The sequence below is a fragment of the Panulirus ornatus genome, chromosome 47, assembly GCF_036320965.1.
Source record: "Panulirus ornatus isolate Po-2019 chromosome 47, ASM3632096v1, whole genome shotgun sequence".
Lineage (NCBI taxonomy): Eukaryota > Metazoa > Arthropoda > Malacostraca > Decapoda > Palinuridae > Panulirus > Panulirus ornatus.
This window is the reverse complement of record NC_092270.1, coordinates 5,305,581-5,326,690: the sequence shown is the minus strand read 5'-3', so window position 1 is coordinate 5,326,690 and position 21,110 is coordinate 5,305,581. Positions and strand designations below refer to the sequence as shown.

Genomic DNA, 21,110 nt, shown 5'->3' with positions numbered 1-21,110 from the left:
ATATCACACCTTTATCTCAAGTATTTCAATTCCTTCATAACACGTCTCTCTTTTCCTTTCCTATTCCATTCGTTCATCAGAGAGACTATTTGTTTTTCTCCATCTGTCAAATGTATCTCAATTTCCCTTCCTCCATTCCCCATCGCCTCAATATTAGTCTTTCTTTCCAAAGCAATCATCAATTCTTCTCAAGTCCAAACCGTCGTCTTCCCTTCATCATCATTTTTATCTCAAATTCAATGTCGCATCTGGTGTGGGGTTTATCCAGCTTTGAATCGGTTCTATTGTGAGCTGATGCATTGCAACGTGCAGTGCGCAGTGTCCTTTAAGAAGGAGAGGTTGAATGCACTCTCTTGCAAAATATATAAGGCAACTTGAAAGCATTGTAATGTAATCTATCATTATGTATGTGTGTGTGTGTGTGTGTGTGTGTGTGTGTGTGTGGGAGTCATTAATGATGAATGAGTGACCATCTACCCAGTTGATCTTTACCTTCATTTATTCCATCGTCTCTTGCTCTGTTCCTGTATCAACAGGAATACCTGACTGTTCTTTTACCCCCCAGCAGTGCCTCACTGTTCCCCCCACCACCAGTAAAGTCTTATTCTCCCCTCTATCACCAGCAGTGAAACACTGTTCCCCTACCACCATTGCATTAATTCAATGTTTCTTTACCACCCCAGAAATCCCTTATTGTTCTATCTCCCATCACCAATGAGGCACTGCTCATGTCCCACCGGCACTTGACTCACTGCTCTTGCTCTACCAGCAACGATGAACAGGCGACCTGCAGGGAAAATCACTGTCTCTGTACCACCAGCGTCGAAACCGTGCACCTAAAGGGTAAACATAGCAGACTCTCCTTGATCTATGACATTTCCAGGACGAGGAAAGAAATATATACAGAGAAGTCTTTAGTTACAAGCGTAAAACAGGATCTCTGAGCCTGAAAATTCTCGATAAATATTCATCTTTGCTTGGCAGTGTGGTGGGAGAGGGAGTCATGGGTCGCTCTGTGTTACATTTCCTGCCCTCCAGATTTATATGTGCTCCTGAGGGATGGGGAGAGGGAGGGGGTAAGGGAGGGTGTCTCTCCTGCCTTGGGGTACTGCGTGTGTATTTTCCTTCAACTGCGTATTTCATCTCCTGCGTATTGCTGAAGCGTTGTGTGCTGTGCGGCGGGCTCTATATGCGTCTTTCTTCATAACTCGTTGACCTGGCCCTCCAGATACATGTGTGTGTGTGTGTGTGTGTGTGTGTGTGTGTGTGTGTGTATGTGCGTTTTGCTGTGTCCATTGTTGTTAACACGCAGGCTCGCAAGGACCCAATTATCCATTGCTGTTTGAGTTCCTTTGTCTGGGTGTTGTTTGGGTGTTGTCTGGGTCGCTGCTTTTGTGTTGCTTTTAAGTATTGGTGCTGTGGTCCCCTTTAATAAGGGCCTTTAAGGGTGAGGTTGAGTCCCTTAAAGTTCCTAAGGTCGCTGAGGAAACCTCAGGCACTCAAGTCATCCTCATTCCATGACCATTTGACCTTTGGCTATGACGGATTGTCCCTTGACCTTGACCCCATTTCAGGGTCGTATCGTGCCGGTAAAGGTGTCTGGGTAATTCCAATCGCCTCACATCATCGTCTCATACGTACTTTGACTCTTCTTAAAAAAACTTGAGAAAAAAAAAGGAAAAAACACACTTGGGAAGTATGACCCATCATCACGTTTTCTTGCATATCAAATCCCTTTGAAATGGGGAAGAATTTTCATATAAACATACGTATAAATGAGGAAATCTTTAACATCGCTGACTGCAAATGATGTGTATCGAATATACGTTAATAATGTTATATATTCCCCAAACATCTTTCATTGGAATAGCATACCTTACGATTGGCTAAGTTGAACACTTTCTCTCGTCAATAACACCGGACGTACATATATACACACATCTGTGACACGGCAACCCGTCAGCAGCTGTGGAGAGCGTTAGAATCACTGGTTGGTCGAGTGATTTGACGTCATATGAAAGGCCGATTGGGATTGGCTAGACACCAAGTGACGTCACTAGGGAAAATCTGGACTCGAGGGTATTGCATCATCTCGCTTGATCTTAAAGGTGAACAATGAACAATAATCCAAGAAACTTCGGTACTATGTTTCAAGAACGTTCTGGAACATTGTTAGGGATGCCAAGAAAGTGTAATAGTTGGAATAAGAAAATTAGGCATATATATATATATATATATCTAAGGAACTTTATATTCGTAAACTGATTTGAAGTTAGTCATGCTATTAGAAAAAGGTATATTCACCAAACAATACAAAGTTTGTGACTATAAATGTCATATACATGTACTCATGAAATATATATGCTTCCAGGAATTTGATCTATATATACCTGACACACAGGATTTATAAGGGAAAGAATAAAATACCTGCATCACAGACCTTCACGAAGGTTTTATTTGAATCTATGTCAGTATCCACACACAGGCTTCAATTACATATATATATATATCTGCAGCCATATACAGGATTCAATCAAACATGCCCGTAACCACACACACACAGGTTTCAATTACATATGTCCGTCAAAATACACAGAGGCTTCAGTCACACACACACACACACACACACACACACACACACACTCGTACAGGTTTCGATCACATACATCCATCGACACACAAGGAGGATTCATTCGTATATATATATACATGCTGCCACACTCATAGAGAAGCTTTTCACATAGTGAATACTTGATACACGACCCCAACATCAAACTCCATCTCCGCTCCTTTCTTAGCAACAATGGCATCTGTATTGAATTCCTATATTCATTTTTTTCTTCCGAATCAGGTTTCCTTGTGGGTCATTAGTAGCTGGAACCTTCCTGTGTGGGGGGGGGGTCGATGATTGGGAAGGGACTCTACGCTTATGGATCACTGATTGGGAGGTGACTTTCCACCTTTGGATCACTGATTGGGAGGTGACTGTGTACTGTGGATTGGAGGATCTTTTTTTTTTATAGCGGATTGGAGGGATGACTGTAGGAGAGGGGGGTGTCATGGGTGACTGAGTGGTGGATCCTGATTCGTTGAGGATCACTGGTTGAAGGATTGTTTGTGTTTGGTGGATCAGTGATTGGTTCATTCTGCGGAGGAATGATCTATGGCACCTTGAGCTGGGGGAGAAGGGGGTTCGGGTTGAAAGGGGGAAGAGGAAAAGGGGGGGGGGAGGTAATCACACATGGCTCTGTGGATCCTTTGCCTGTGGCGCAACTTTCAGCTTTCGAGAGAGAGAGAGAGAGAGAGAGAGAGAGAGAGAGAGAGAGAGAGAGAGAGAGAGAGAGAGAGAGAGATTTTCCTCAAAAAACCCAAAAAACCTGAGGATGAATTAGAGCCTGGGAAAGTTCCTCCATTTCCAGTATTAGATTCGTCTTCGACAAAAAGGATTTGTCTTCTCATATTTCTTTCCTCCTTGGGCTATTCAGCGTGAGGAGAATTGAGCAGAGAGATGGACTTGGCTCTTGAGAGAGAGAGAGAGAGAGAGAGAGAGAGAGAGAGAGTGTGTAAATGTAAAATACCTTTGTTAAAGGAGAATGAAAATTGCTCTTTGGGGACGAAGAAGTCTTCATTATGCCTTCATAGCAAACGAGGTAAATCGACGGATATGTTACAAAAGTTCTAATCTTTTAGTGTATGATGATTCTGAATCGTTCGATAGTGAAGAGATGCCAAGAATGAGACCTTACACTCCACTCACGTCTTGACGCCTTGGTAAAGATGTCTTAACATCTTGAGTACGACAACTTGACCGCCTTGTGTACGATGGCTCAAGTCGCTGTCCTCAAGGGTTAAGTCATCGTACTGACGAGAACAAGTTATCGTATTTAAGGAGTTAATTTTTACTCATGATGACAGGTCATCGTACCCAGTATGTTAAGTCGTTGTACCCAAGAGGAGAGTTTTAACCATACCATTTACCATATCCTCGTTCACACACTCTGCTAGTCACTCCCTTCTTACACTCTATATTCTACCTATAGAAATCAATCAAAAGACATGAAGAAATATAACTATACATACCGAACATTTTCCACCAGCAGCCGATACACACAAACATCTGATTACAGAGCTAATTGTACACAAGGAAATATTCTAATCTGACAGGGATTGCAGGAACGGTAATTACACACGTATGATAAAATCTCTAAGGTCTGAAACCCACAGGGAAGTCAGTGACAACCACCCCTATCGCCTTTCTCCTAAGAGACCAATATCGCCTTATTACTATCCTATATTAGTTTCACGCATAACACACACAAGGCTTCCGGATATCATCATATTAAACGTAGTACAATACGCAGCCAGTCTCAGCTCACGGGCGTATCCATATAGCTCGAGATATGTGGGTCAGATATGGGTAATATGAGAGAATTTTTCCATAATTGTGTTACGAATTCCGAAATGGAAGGGCTAGTGTGTGGATTATTGATGGCGTACTACGAACACATAGACGCGATATCTTTCATTTTTTCTTGTAATTTGAGGGATAGATGAAAGAATGAGGGATAATAATGAAGAGAGGCTGTCTGTATGTTTACAGTCTCCTTTGAGTCCACGGGGTAATGAAAACATGGTAAGTTCCCAAGTGCACTTTCGTGTAATAATCACATCAGGAAATGTCTTAGAATTAATGCACCTATCTATAACCGAAAGATAATCATAGAATCTATAACCTAATGAGGACGTTCCATCTTTCTCTTTTTTGCCTAATTTCAAGACTAGAGAGAGTAAATACAACGATGCACAAACGGACGAGAACAACATCACACTTTCCACGTCTTCTGAGAAAAGACCCTAAATCCTCACATTAGAATAGTAGATGTGAGACAGAGTCTCTCCAATAAGGACATGTTATATGTACATTATCATTTAGATTGCCTCTTATTTGCATACTAAGACACTTCAAAGATTCCACAAGCCTAAGGCTTCGGTAATTTGCATACAAAAGCGGTTCAACAAATCTAAGATAATGTGTTGGTTTACTAACCATACTTTATTTATAAGAACGTTAATGACAGAATGATATTCCTCTTTAGAAATAAACCCGCGCTTCCTATTTTTGTATTCTCAATAAGTCCATTGGTGGAGCCAGGAGCACAGGGTCGCCATGCAAAACATGGATGGCGTAAATGTTAGGAAAAAAAAGGAACTTTGAAATGACAACGTTTGATTGGTTAACGATGTGAGCCAGAGGGTACCTTGTTCATACTGGAGTTTGATAGAGAGATAAGATGTTGCTTTTGCCCTAGATTAACTCTGGCAGTTAGTGGTGAAAAATGACACACACACACACACACACACACACACACACACACACACACTCACATATACCAATTAATGATCTTTTCTCGCCATCTTTTTTGTGAGTGGTGCTGGTGATTGGTGAGTGGTGCTGGTGAGTGATGAGTGGTGTTGGTGAGTGGCGTGTGGTGTTGGTGAGTGGCGTGTGGTGCTGGTGAGTGGCGTGTGGTGTTGGTGAGTGGCGTGTGGTGCTGGTGAGTGGTGCTTTTACACTGGCTGGAGCACAAGTCTTGGTGATGCTGGTGAAGGCCTCACCAGGCAGTAAACAGCAAGACAGATAAATGTAAGCAATTTCTTGGTTCGTTTTGTCCCAGCTACCATAACTCACGCCCGACTACGAACGGAAGCTCGAAAATATGTTTCTGATTTGTGAGTTCTCGTATATTGCATTTTGCTTTTAAAACATTGAGATTTTTTTTGGTGTGTTAGGAGGTGTGTGTGTGTGTGTGTGTGTGTGTGTGTGTGTGTGTGTGTGTGTGTGTGTGTATGAGCCCTGTTTGTTGTCTCGTTGACGCGAAAGGAAATGAAGACAGACAGAAATCTAATCTTTACAAATACATTTCCACCCTCTGTCTTGGATATGTCGTAACCTGGATATATATATATATATATACATATTTTCTTGCAGATATAGAACGATTTATGAGTCTCATCAAGCTGTTATTTGTCATCAGTTACCTCAACCACGCATCCCTAATGTGGAAATAACAGACTTCCAACCACTCTATCTGTATCTCTGTTATCTTTCATTCGTCTCCCTTGTTAGTACATAACAGGAACACTTACCTTATTCAGAGGAATCCACTTTACTAAAATGAGGACCCCATACTCACAATGCAAAGGGCAAAAAGTGATACTCAGTTCCATGTACATAGACGTGATATACACTCCAACCCTACAACTCTCGTCTTAGATACAGACGTAAACTCACCTCTAAATACTCTACAAAGTCTGTCAGAACAATGATAATGTTATACCAACCATTCGATTATACAGCTTATGAAGATAATGCTATACCAATCCTATGATTCTACAGTTTATGAAAGGTCATGCTATACCAACCCTATGAATCTGTAGTTTTGAGAAGATAATGTTCTACCAAATCCCATGATTCTACAGTTTACTAAGATAATGCTGTACCACCCCCATGATCCTACAATGTACGAAGACGATGCTCTACCAACCCCATAATTCTACAGTTTACATTCCATTTTGTGTCTCTTGCCTCTGTGTTTATTGTTGTTGGGTAACTCGACAGTTGATTTTATTTGATTATCTTTGGTGAAGACTGGTTGCCCACTCACCATTTTCCTTCGTTTTGATATAAGGTTTTAACGTCAGGATTATGCTCATCCTAACTCCCCCACCTCTCTCTCTCTCTCTCTCTCTCTCTCTCTCTCTCTCTCTCTCTCTCTCTCTCTCTCTCTCTCTCTCTCACACACACACTTTCTCACATACTCTTTGAATCACTTTTCTCTCTTACCATTCGACCTTACACATCTCCCTTTTATGATTTAACTGACGACAGACATTATCATAATAACAATCCAGTGATTCAACATGAACTTACCCCTGAATATACATACATGAATAGCGATTGTAAATCCATGAATTTTCCTGTCAAGAATAGCAAGTCTTTGAATACATTAATCAGGTTGCTTGAAGTGTGTTGTTTGATGTGGTATCCTGTGATGGGAGTACAGTATCAGACGAGTTACAATCAAGAGTTATATACATTTGATGTAGATCTATATCACATTGCATTATTCCCCTTGATAATATATATATATATATATATATATATATATATATATATATATAAATTGGCGTTCACACTCTTTACTCTATTCGTTAATGTAAATTAGTGTCAGTGATAGAGGGAGAGAGATTAACACTAGGTGAAGAGATTATCATGTGTGTCTGATTTGAACTTAAGAGAGAGAGAAAGACTGCCACCTAGCAGGAGTGTCACCTGATCTGTTACCAGTGTTACAACCATCTTGAGAAGCTAAGGTCACACATTAGTCAGTTCTGTAGCTTGGCCAGACCAGAGAGTGATTCGACCCTGTCTCTTGGGGACCAGACTTGGGTTCCAAGTCTTTCCAGGATGTTTTTTCTTCCGTTCATCAGTCGGAAGGTCTGGAAATCCCAAGGCTTCCTGTTTGTTCAAGTACAGATATTTTTTTCTCTTCTGTCTCCTACGAAGTCTATGTTACCAATTACTGATGACTGGGTTATGATTAGAAGGTATTCAGAGTTATTTTCAACCAATATGACAAATATAGTTAGAATACATCTAATGTATCTAGAGATTAATGTAGTATTGTAGAGATACAGAAGAATTTTTGAGGGGGTGTTCTTGAAAATGGTCAGAAGACTTAGAACTCGTGAGCAAGAGTTCAAGAATTACATAAATATAATTCTTATATAGAGCTTTCACACGCTCTCTCTACATCACACTCATTCACTGAAAGTTACCTTAAGGTTGACTTTTTGTCACACTGTTCAGAGATACTCGTGAAAACGTTTGTTTACACTTGAAGTATAAACTAGACGTGAAATGTTGTGTGCAGGAAAATCATTCTTTCTGATGTGTTTATATTTTGTTTGTGTTCGTGAATGTTTGGCGCTATGTGGCGACTGCCTGTCCACATACTTGGCTCAAAACGAACATGGAAGGCGTTATCTTCGTCTTTCTCTCTCTCTCTCTCTGTCTCTCTCTCTCTCTCTCTCTCTCTCTCTCTCTCTCTCTCTCTCAGGCGTGGGGTACGCACACGGGGGATATAGAGATGGAAGATGAGATGGATATAACTAAGGTCATCGGCAGCAGTACAAGACGAGACTACGGTGGTTCATGGCGGATATATTTTTTTGGCTGTGTCCTCCTCACGAAGCAGTGGACACGAGCCATGGCCATGAGGGAGGGAAGTAAACAAAGTTGTGCAATCCTTGGGGATGTTCCTTAATCTGTCGACAACCTTGGGGTCGCCTGACGCTATAGGTCAGAGTTTAGCATTTCAAAGGTCAGCGGGGGAAAATATATTACATGATGTCAGGGGTCATAAGCCAGCCTCTTTAGGAAAGTGAGGTTAATGAGTTGTGCAGTCATCAACTTAAAGTTCTTGGCTCATGACCTAAGGCCTCAAGGGACACACTTGGAAGGTCATGAGGCTAATGTGTGTGTGGGGGTCATAAATGACCTGAGCGTTAGAGGTCGTGACCTGAGCTATAGAAGAACTACCTGGGCTGTGAAGCTGAAGGATCATACATGACCTAAGCGTTAGAGGTCGTGACCTGAGCTGTGTGTGAATCAATATCTACTTTGTCAGGTCATGACCTATACCCTTGAAAGTTATAAATCAGAGAGTTATGGAGAGAGTGACTGGTAAATTCATACCATCTGCACGTTTTGGTTCGGATCTGGCCACCTGGTGGTCATGACCTGTGACATACGATCGTACCTCGAGCTAAACTGTCTACTAAAGTCTACAGTACTTCAGCTGGCACTGCCAGTCTAAGCTTAGACTACGACCTAAGCTGCTTAGAGGCTGACGGACGATCTACCAACATTGCACCTGTTTTTCAGACATTTTATATATTTATATATATATATATATATATATATATATATATATATATATATATATATATATATATATATATATAATAAACTCGACAAACTATCCCTGGAATTTTGACAATGGAGAGCGTGGGGCACGAATCTTGAGCTGACATCAATAAAAGTTCCGTGGAATGTTGAGACTTCTTGTTTTTGCCCAGCAGATCAGAAGGTATAAAACGTCCTCGTCCTACGGACATGGAGTTATTACGTTTTGACACGGGGCTAAAGTATTGCATTATAAACTGCCTCGTCATATATGACCCAGTTTGGAATGTGTTAAAACTTTGTGTTTCCAGAGAATGTCAAATAACTTTGTGTGGTGAGGATTGTACATGGCTGTGTACAAGTATTTTTATGATGTGTGATGTATGACCACAACATCAATACTATTTCTATTTCGAAACACGTACACCTTACACGTACGTTCTTCTGTTGGTTTGTAAAGCTGTTTTCCATAGCCTTTTCGTAGAATGGCAGACGTGTGTATGAAGGAAGGTGTTTGTGTTTAGATGTAAGTCTAATAACAAGTTGTTTCTCATGGTTCCAGATACGTGTAAAACAATGAAAAACCGGACTAGTAAATGAAGTATTGTAGGTTTGATGAATAAACAATACAGTTGAGATGAGAATTATAAATGAAGCAGTTCAGGTTTAGTTCATAAATGAAACAGCAAAGGTTTGATTTATAGATGAAACGGAAAGGAAGCACGACCCCACAAACGAGAGAGAGAGAGAGAGAGAGAGAGAGAGAGAGAGAGAGAGAGAGAGAGAGAGAGAGAGAGAGAGAGAGGGTGAGGGCTTCACGAATTTGATGTAAACGAGTTGTCAACCTGAGCGCCTCTCTTCCATCACCACAGAAACCCCCTCTTCCATCACAGGGAAGGTTTCCTTTTCCATCATCACAAATCCACTACCCCCCCCACCCCATCCCCCCCGCCACTCCATCACCACAAGAGACCCTCCTTCATCACAGCAAGTCTTCTTTTTCATCATACGTCATCAAAAGACATCATCTTATGCGCTTTCCATTCCTATATTCTACTGTACATTCAACCTTTCAAGCGTTTCTTTCAAGTTGTCCTTCATTCATCCTTCTTCATTCGCAGTACGCGTTCATTCACAGGGTCCCCCACGAAAGCTCTTTGCATGTGCTTTATATATATATATATATATATATATATATATATATATATATATATATATATATATATATATATATATATATATATATGAAACATTTAGATGATATACTGGCCACACACTGCAACTCATATGACGCGTAGGTTAACTGTTGTCATCTGGCGCTACACTCAGCTACTGCAGGACCGAGCCAGTGGAGCAGATGGTACAGCAGTAGCGGCAGGCAATAAGCTGATGCAACAACAGTAATATTTTGCACCACTCTGTCAGAACGAGCGTCAAGTGCTCCAGTACTAGAGTGGTGTCCAGGGATGACCACATGGACTGCTGTCGATGGCTGAGCTTTGGACACAGAAGTAAACAAGCCATTTACCTGTTGGGGCTCTCCTGTGAGGCTTTGGTACGAGGCAATCAGCTTGCATACGAACCTACCTTCCTCCCTCCCTCCTCCAAACAACCTTTTTCCCCTTGTACTGATCCCCAAATAGCCAAACAGGCTTTTAAAAGTCACTTTTGCTAACCGAGTCAAGCTATACTTCGCTGGTCTTTTGCTGTCTGCATCAAAACAGACAAAGGCAGGCTTGGCCATTGTAAATGATGTATGAAAATACAGACCAGACAGGTGTTGGTTAAGTGGGTCGCCACCTCCATCAGCGAAGTTAGATTTTAACTCACCCTAACCTATCCTGTCCGAATCCTCTTGCAGACATGGAACTTCGAATCTGGAGGTTCGGATCGTTTGTGCCATTATAGACGACATGGGGAACACGAAGTGTCCTGCAACCACTTTCTGAGTCGGGCTTCACTTAGGAAAGCAACGGTAAGGCTGCACACTGATGCTGAGGTAGAAGTCTTTTCTTTTAAATGTTGGCGAAGCTGCTGGTCGTCTACAACGAACGTAGAATATTTTTTAGTGTCTCCCTTTGGATCTGAGTGCAGTACACCTGAATCATTCTCGCCTCACTTTGGATATGAGTACAGTAAATCTGGGGTATTTCGTATCTGCATTATGTATGTCTAGTGAACTCTGTGCATCTCAGGGACTAAGGATATGTCACGTATTAAGTACAATTTCAGGGATTAGATACATTTTATAGATTAGGTACATCTCAGGGATTAGGTACATTTCACGAATGAGGCTCATTTCAGGGATTAGGTATATATCAGGGATTAGATACATTAGCCATGAAGGTTTCTGTACATTTAATTTTTCTCTTCATTGTTGTGAGTTTCTTAGATCAAAGATTAGGAACAGTGGATTATCAGAGACCCAGCTTTTGTGATCATTTCCTGAGAGTGTTCCTTTGTTTGTTGAATCTCTTGACTGTATATCTCACTATTTAGCAATGATATATATATATATATATATATATATATATATATATATATATATATATATATATATATATATATATATATATATATATATATGCAAAATAACTAACCGCAAGTGAATGGTGATCCGTAACATATTTATCAACTAAATTATAATTTATGACATTCAGTAATATCGAATGATATCATTAACGTTAATTTTAATCACCTCCACGAAAGGGCACATTGTATGGAGCAATTAACCTGTTTTCAAAACACTATTAAATTTTAATGAGGGACTTCTGGCCTAACAAGAGACGCCTCTTATCATATAACTTCCCTGCACGTTTTTCTTGCTCATGCAGAATTTTGTGTGAAGTGACGCGATTGCTGGGGGCTGTTGCTGGGGACTTAGGATGGGGGGAGGGTGGGGGGAACCTTCGGTGCTTTTGTTGCTGCTGTAGTTGGGGGCTGGGTGTAGTGCTGCTGTTGCTGTTGGGGGCTGGTTGTAGTGCTGCTGTTGCTGTTGGGGGCTGAGGGTAGTGCTGCTGCTGCTGCTGGGGGCTAGTTGTAGTGCTGCTGTTGTTGTTGGGGGCTGGGTGTAGTGCTGCTGTTGTTGTTAGAGGCTGAGGGTAGTGCTGCTGTTGTTGCTGGGGGGACTTAGGGTTCTCTTGCTGCAGCTCGTTGGGGATTTAGAGAGCTGTTGGTGTTGCCTGTGGTGGTGGTGGTGGTGGTTGTGGTTGTGGTTGTGGTGGGGACTCGGGATGATGGTGTTACTGCTGCAGCTGTTGCTGGGGACTTAGTGTACCGAGGGTGGTGTATGGCACTACCCCTCTCCTCTCATTGGAAGAAGTGTTGTCACTTGGAACGTGCGGGATGGGGAATCCGTGTGTGTGTGTGTGTGTGTTTGTGTGTGTGTGTGTGTGTGTGTGTGTGTGTGTGTGTGTGTGTGTACAGGGGAAAGAACTACTACTGCTATTACTACTATTACCACATAGCTGACACTCCTAGTGGGAAGGTAAGTGAGGAGAAGGTGTTGATATTCTCAGTGGGAAATGGAAACCAACATTTTCAGTGGGGAAGACACAGCTTACATTCTTAGTGGAAAAGGTCAAACATTTATAATCATTTTTTTTTTGGGTCAACTTTTACATCAAGTTCAAAGGCGAATTATTCTGCTAGTTTTTATTTCATTTTCATGTCTCTTTTTTTGCATGATACTGACGTAGCAAAGCCATTTTTCTGGGACCTGTTGATCTTTGGCCTAACGAGCTCAACAGAGAATAAGCAAAAATGTTTAGTGTGAAAACTTAAACACTTTTTTCGTGGTTAATGCTTTGTGATAAATCATTACATGTATATACATACATTATATATATATATATATATATATATATATATATATATATATATATATATATATATATATATATATATATATATGTATTCTTTACATCTGCATGACTGGTAATATTCCTCCTTTTAAAAAACTAAGACAAAACTTCTCATGATTAATCATGGTCGACATAAGTACTCTTTAACAACCAACGTAATTAAGGCGTACTTCTGGGTAATTACCTTTAATTATAACAGCCATCACTTATGCTGCCTTGTCTCTGTATAAACACTACGACATGAGAACAAGGACGAAGAGCTGGGATGGAGGAAGCGGCGGACGAAAGAGTCGTTGACGAAAAGTCAGAAATGAAGAGTTTAGGACGACTTGAGAAGGGCAGAAAATTCCCCCCTCCCCCCCAACACACACACACACACACACACACACACACACACACACACACACACACTCAAAATATTCGTCGGCCAAAACCTAAGGACAAGATGATGTTGACGAAAAATGGAATGTCTTGGACGAATGTTTTGTGACGTATGTTTATTTACATATATGTAAAAGTTTGGGAGTAGAATTGTCGGACGAAAAGTGAGAGAGAGAGAGAGAGAGAGAGAGAGAGAGAGAGAGAGAGAGAGAGAGAGAGAGAGAGAGAGAGAGAGTAGGGGGATCATCTATGTCTGACACACTGGTGAAGGGAGTGTGGATAATCCCCAGACGAGGGATGAGTTCCTATGAGGAGGACGACTCCCACTGGGGATTTAAACCAAGGAGACTACGTCACTCCAGCGCCATCTGCCGGTTGCGGGAGTACCAGGTGGCGTGGTGCCAGCTATTTGTTTTTGGGTGCCATTCGGTGCCATCTGGGTAGTTATTGAGTGCTAGGTGGTGCTGGAAAGTAGCTATCGGGCGTCAGGTGGTGCTATTCAGTACCAGCTTGCGTTCGCTGGGTGCCAGGTGGTGCTGGTAAACACCTGCTAAGTGCCAGGTGGTGCTGGTAAACAGTTGGCTGGCGTGAGGTGGTGCCATCTGGTGGCAGCTGCTATATTGTGTAAGTTTTAGTTCTACGGGAGAGAGTTAAGTGTTGGGGAATGGTTGGATAGGATTGTAACATCGATTTGGTGGGCGGCGGAGGGTTGATGGTGGAGCGTCCACTTGATGGGAGAAGTGGAGCGGTGGAGAGCGTCTATTCCACTCGTCAAGGTGGAGTTAATGACTACTTCTTCTTGTTAGGAGGGTACAGCTCCCTCCTCCCCACCACCACACAACTTATGTGGCTGGCTCGGTCCCTCTGGCTTGAAATTGCAGCCATGAAACGGGGAATTTTCCCCCAAGTTCCTAAGCCGAAGTAAATTCCAGTATATCCAGAATTCCAGAAGCGGTATTTTGGAAGGCATTCTCCAAGAGCAGGGTAGTGTACTAGGCAACAAAGGTTGATTTAAATGGGGTGAATAGAGGAAAATTGGAGGAAGAAAGGAGGTGAATGATAAAGAGGAGGAGGAGGAGGAGGAGGAGGAAGAGGAGAACATGAACGGAATAAGATATGGACGAACATATATGAGATCGAACCAAGACGCAACCGTAAAAAAAAGAAAATTATATATAAATTCTTTTAGAATTTAAGAAGCGAGCTTTATGATTCACCTCATTCTCTGTCTACTTTACAGGTTTTTATAATTTTCTCTGTGTCTTATGTCTTCACCTACCTTCCTTCTATGGAACCTAATGTTTCACACATATCTCGCTACTGGTGTGATTCAGATATTGACAATGTGTGTGTGTGTGTGTGTGTGTGTGTCTGTGTGTGTGTGTGTGTGTGTGTGTGTGTGTGTGTGTGTGTGTGTGTGTGTGTGTGTGTGTGTCACGCCCACCGTAGTACAGTGATCGTATTTCAAAGTCTTTGCATTCCCTAGACGCCATGGGGACCTGCATGTCGGAAACTCTTACTCGGAGACGAATCGTACACCAGGCGAGGTTACAACGCCCACAGCGTTGTTAATAATGGAGATGGATGGCACAGTAACCCCCCTCCCTACGGTTTATGTGGAACACACACACACACACACAAAAAAAAAAAAAATAGCATTCACGTTGTAGGCTGAGCTGTCGTGTTATGATATATGGAGACGGGCTTGCTGAGAGAGAGAGAGAGAGAGAGAGAGAGAGAGAGAGAGAGAGAGAGAGAGAGAGAGAGAGAGAGAGAGAGAGAGATGAAACCTGGAACGCTAAGCTCTCTGATTCCATTCCTTGTTCTCTTGCCTACATTAATACAGCTGTGAGTGATGACCCGTCGCTATTCTAAGGGGGAACTTGTCTACATCTGTAAGAAGAAAAAGATCTCTTGGAGTTACCTTCTTCTGTTCCAGTCTATCTACTATCTTTTTTTTCTGAAGGCTATTCTTTATGCTTCATTTAACGACTGGCCTCGCTGAGGACTCTAGTGCGTGACTGGAGCCCTAGAGAGAGAGAGAGAGAGAGAGAGAGAGAGAGAGAGAGAGAGAGAGAGAGAGAGAGAGAGAGAGAGAGAGAGGCAGCTGCTATCTTTGTGTTATGGTGAAAGAGTTTCAACACTCGTGTTGTCTCGTATCTTAAACTTGTATATATATGTATAAACGTTTTCTCTCTTATGTATAGACACACACACACACACACACACACACACACACACACACACATCCTAGCCTACGTTAGGTATCCATTTATCGACCAGCCCCAGGAGAAGCTGAACACATGGGTTCCGTATGTTTCCTTATTTGTGACCGTCCGGTCTTGTAATGGAGAGAGGGAATTGAACACTCTTATGGCCCATTGCCTTTGTTTTTTATTCGTCTATGTTTTTGACATTACCCATTTGTACAATAGAGTGAGGTAAATTTTACAAATCATTAAGTACGTATGTTCATGTTTGTATTATTATGTGCAAAGTTATATACTTGTGGTTATACCAACAAACATAATAGAAAATACGTTGATGTACTCATCTGATATACTCAAGTAAGGATTCAAACGTAGACTGGACGTTCGTATATACAGTATATACATATCTTGAGTGAAATCAGTTGTCGCCAAAGGAGGAAATGAAATCTTTAATGTGAAACGTCTGTGACACAAAGAAATCAGAAACTGTAAGGCCACGGAACCTCTTCACATTTGCATAAATCACACGCTGTCTCCTGTGGGAAAGGACCTTTATATCAGCATGTCTACATCACAGATGCGTTCTTAAATTATTCAACCGTTCTCTTTTACTCATGGGGTGTGTCAGTCGATGAAGGAAATGTCTTTGATCTATCTGTGTTATACATTTAGCTTTCTAAGAAGGATTTTTCATCTTAAGGATGTATATATAATGATACTTGTTCTGTTGTTGTTCATGTTTCTGTGGCAGATATGTTCAGTCATTAACCCATTTTCCATATCTTTTGTCATGTTGATAGCATTCAGATATTTCAAGCTTTGGCCAAGCATCAGCAAAACGTGATGAAGGAAGCCAGCTTTTCCTCAGAACCCAGTTTCAAAATCATCCAGTTCATTCGCCGTAAACGGAATTGATTTGTCCCTCTCTCTGGAAGAGTCGCTCACTGGTGCGAACACACACCCCCCAGCCACCAACCCCCAATTCCAGCCTCCATCCAGCACTTGGGACGTTCGTAGGTGCATGACACTTCTAAGGATTACCATCCAGGTCTGACAGAACAGGATAACGACAGGGTAATGGTAAGATGACAACTGTGTCGCGTCGTGTTATTATAACCGGGACTAATTGTTCTTCCTGTCGTCTGCGAAAAGTCAGGTGTGTCATTGAACACCTGAGGTTTGTTAGACCATCAGAAAGACGAGGATAGAGAGAAGGAATCGCCTGGAGATTGTGGCATAATGTATATACATTTTTTCCCTGTTATACAACGTTACTCAGGCATAAAAGGAGATTAAACTAAAGATGAACGAAAATTGGAGACTGTCCATTTTTGCGTGCGGTGCGGTGTGGTGGTTTGAGGTGAGGTCAGAACTACGGTGGAAGTCTGTCATTAGTGGCCAAGAAGGGATCAGGTTTATCAATTCCTAATTAGTCTTGTAGGATGAGGGGAAACCTACTACCATAACAATAATAGGGTAATTGGGGAGTAAACAGAGACCTTTGAGTGTCGTAGTAATATGTACCAATGAGTGCGTATCTTTGTGTGTGTGTGTTTTGTGTGTGTGTGTGCATGTGTGCTTGTTGAAGTAATGCTTGTGAAAGCTTATCCAGGCAGGAAATCAAGGAGACGGTCAGAGATATATCTATAAACAATTCCCTCGTGAAATCTTGAAAGTCAACACGTAAGTTCAAAATTCAAATCACTGGACTGCTTTATTGTCAGGGTGGGTACGGCTTAGTGTAAGGCAAGACACGCCTTGTTAAGTAAACTCTTATATCTGCTGACACGGGAGCTGGAAGCCTGTAAAAGAAGGCGATTCCCTGTGTGCGTTGCGCTGGAAAAAGCAACCAAGAGTCGAGGAAGAAATTGCGATAGAACTTGTCAATTTGTGCCTGTCTGTCGAGGTGGAAAATTGAGAAAAGGTACGGTAAAACTGACAGAAGGTAAGGTAGGTGCAGAGCTCAGCCGGATATATATATGTATATATATATATATATATATATATATATATATATATATATATATATATATATATATATATATATATATATATATATATATATATATATATATTCACCATCGACGGAAGAGATTGATAGATAGATAGATAGATAGATAGATAGAGAGAAAGAGAGAGAGAGAGAGAGAGAGAGAGAGAGAGAGAGAGAGAGAGAGAGAGAGAGAGAGAGAGAGAGAGAGAGCCGTTTCATCCCAGGCGGAGTTAGTGAAATGTGGCGCTTGGTCACCCTAGACTTTTTCGCCAAAATACCCAGCGCGCACCACTGTTGACTGAGGTACATTCAAATATCCCAGAAGGATTAACCTCACTTTAACTTTCCCACAAATACCATTAAACAATAAATCATATTTATATGTATATATATATATATATATGTATATATATATATATATATATATATATATATATATATATATATATATATATATATATATATATATATATATATATATATTTTTATTTATTTTCATCTATTTTGCTTTGTCGCTGTCTCTCGCGTTAGCGAGGTAGCGCATATATATATATATATATATATATATATATATATATATATATATATATATATATATATATATATATATATATATATATATATACATACTCTAGAGAGGCGTGCGCGAATACCCCATGTTCGAGCTATTGTATATATGACTTTGTTCCCGTTCTAGCCGTCTGCTGCCTTCAATATGTACTAAAAGAAAGAGAAAAAAGAGAAAAACATACTAATAGTTTTTCCGCTACTTTCCCAGGCTGCTCAGACCGTTTCATATGATAGATCTCGACATTAAGTGGAATATAAATTCTACATACACAGACAAGCCAACTCCTGCTTGAGGACAGATCCCAGGGATTTTTCTTTTACGGAGAGAATTCCCACAGAGATACAAGCGTATACCATAAACTCTATCCTGGGTTTACACTAGTTTACCCACAGGAGCATTAAACCAAACTGGGGCTATCATTTTTCATGATACTGTACATTTTATACTTTTTTTTTCCAATCTCTCGCTGGTCCGAGAACAGAATACAGTTGTTATTTCTCAGAGTTATGGATATAATGGTTGTTTTTGTAGGTTGTGGTTGTTTAGTATTCTCTACAAAGACAATGATAGTCTCCCTGATTCTTTATATCCAGGAATCTATATTATAGTTTTTTTTCCGTCATGGGGGAAAGAATTTCATAGATTAGGATATAGAAGTCATCCAGTAGTGAGTTTTGTCAGTGCCACGCACTTGGCACTTCTTTTGACCTGTTGACACCTTCCTTTGTCTTTTCTATAGGCTGGTTTAAAGTTTAGTTGAATCACAATGGAATAACTAGATTACCAGAGATGCAGTACTCAAAGATCTTTGATCTTAGAGACGTCACTTTCATAATGCTACTCCATTACACTCAAGAATTGAAACAGAGAGGATTTGTATCACGTTTGGCGTCACGTAACAAGGAAATAATTCATAATTATGGTAATATAATCAGTAGCAGCTGTTGGCAAATGCTGAGAGCTGCATTGTATTGCGCAGCATTGTATTGCATTGCATTTACATGTGATCCCAATTTGAATATCAATCATGTATTCGCTTCCATGTGTGTTTCAATATTTCGGTGTTGTGTTTCTATCTAGTCATACATGAATGTCTAAATCTGTTACGCTGAAATGTTGCAAATATATGTGCAGTGCCACATTCGGTGAGATTTTCTATATTTTCTTCTTGGGAATGTTTCGACTATTAACAAAGACTGGGCGAATATAATCCTTGGATATGGTCACATTAACAGCAGCCAGATTTTGTATGAGGGAGGTCGACCTACCAGAGTCTGGTGAGGGAGGTCGACCTACCAGAGTCTGGTAGATTTTATGAATTCAGGTTTCAACGCCAGCTTTTAATTCTAAAGATCGACGAGGCACCATGGTAGCTCATAGCCAGGCTTCTCTACCAGTCTGGTCGAATTAGGTGTAAAGTCAACAACGTCTAAGAACCACATACATAGTTACAACAGATGTCTGAGAGTCTTTATGTTGGAAGAGGACTTAAACAAGACTCACAAGATGAGTTTTGAGAAATTATGGAAAACTAGAGTTACGAAGAAAGATATAGAAATAGTGGCGCTCTGTGCCTTCTCGAGGGAAGAAATCATGTTAAATATAGAGGCTCTTGTGGTGAAGGTAATACAACACACTTTTCCCAGAACGAAACCGGATATAATTAGGGGAGAAGGGACGTTCCCCTGACACTAGGGGGCCCCCCTGCCGTTTACCTTACCCAGTCTCGATATATCAGTGGTCATAGCAAAGGGAAAGGTGTTGTTCTACTATTTGTAGGTGGAGGGAAGGACACACACACACACACACACACACACACACACACACACACACACACACACACACACACCACTAAAAGTGTGAGAGGGATAGCATTTTATTCATAAAACTTCCCACGTGGTGAAAATTTCAGAATCTTTGTACGTAAATCAGTCACACTTTCTGTATATTTCCACCATTAAGGGATTTCAATATTTTTCCCCGTGATTTTCAGGGAACATCAGTTTCCAGCGAGTATTTTGTCCTATTTTTGTCACAGATTTCCGGGAGTCTGTCAGCATGGATGACCTGAGCTTTTCCCTATTAACAGTGATATACGGAGCAGTGCTGACCCTATTATCGTTCTCCTAACGGTGCTGTATACGGAGCAGAGTGGACCAAATCACCGTATGGACACTTATATATACGGAAGCAGTGCCATCCATTATCACTGTCACTCTAGCTAGAGTCGTGATATAAGGGAGCAGGGACAACCAATCACTGTCATTCTACCAACAGTGTGACACACGAGCCTGGCAAGAAATCCTTCCGTAGGGTGAAGAGATGACCATGTCACTGTTGAACGACAATTTCACTGTTTGTAGTCCCTAATCAATATTTTAAACATTTTAGATTTTCTCCCTGTATCAAAACATTTCTCAGTTTACGACAACAGCTACAGTGAATACGAAGGCAAATATCCCAGTAACAGTGAAATATCCCAGAACACTCTTAGAAGCTAACAAATCTAATGCCTTTAAGATGTAACTTATACTTTTACTTTACAATGATAATATCTTTACATTAAAAGACCAGAAACTGAGTATTATATCAAGGTAATCTGGTTTCATATTACAGGCCTTGTGTAAGAGGGGACAACACATTACATTTATACATTTTCATAATGCCTTTAATTCTGCAGAAACATTTAGAATAGAAAGAATGAACTTTAGTGTCCTAATTACTCCAATTTAGAAGGACAGAACCACAGGCATAGTGATAACAAGAGTGAAATGGTGTCCCCAATTATTCCAATTAGTGAGAACACTTCCTCTGGGATATAGATAGTGTACATGGAGTCGAAAATATACCTGATGCCTGAAGCAGTATAAAAGAATTTTCAGATGGTGGGTGTAGGTAATCACTTCCTTGTCTTATAAATTCTCAAAACTTTTACAAAAGTACGAGAAGAAAATGTTCAGAGGTTCGTCTCATTATGGGTAATTAACTATTTGTACGGTAAGGGGGAGGGGGGTTGTGTACTCGTGAGGCCACATCTGTTGAATGTTTCTGTACTATCATATAGCAGATTATTTCAGATATCTTCTATTCCTAGTTTGTCTGTTTGGTTGCTATTTGTGTGTTA

The 21,110-nt window shown here is 40.8% G+C and overlaps 1 long non-coding RNA gene across 1 annotated transcript in view; it reads left to right on the top strand.

Moving 5' to 3' along the window:
* LOC139763718 (uncharacterized) overlaps nt 1-20,486 on the top strand; it is a 31,604-nt gene extending 11,118 nt beyond the window's left edge. The window contains exons 2-3 of the long non-coding RNA XR_011716220.1: nt 10,830-10,943; nt 20,025-20,486. This is a non-coding gene — a long non-coding RNA (uncharacterized lncRNA). The remainder of the gene's footprint in view (nt 1-10,829; nt 10,944-20,024) is intronic.
* The last annotated feature ends 624 nt before the right edge of the window (nt 20,487-21,110 follow it).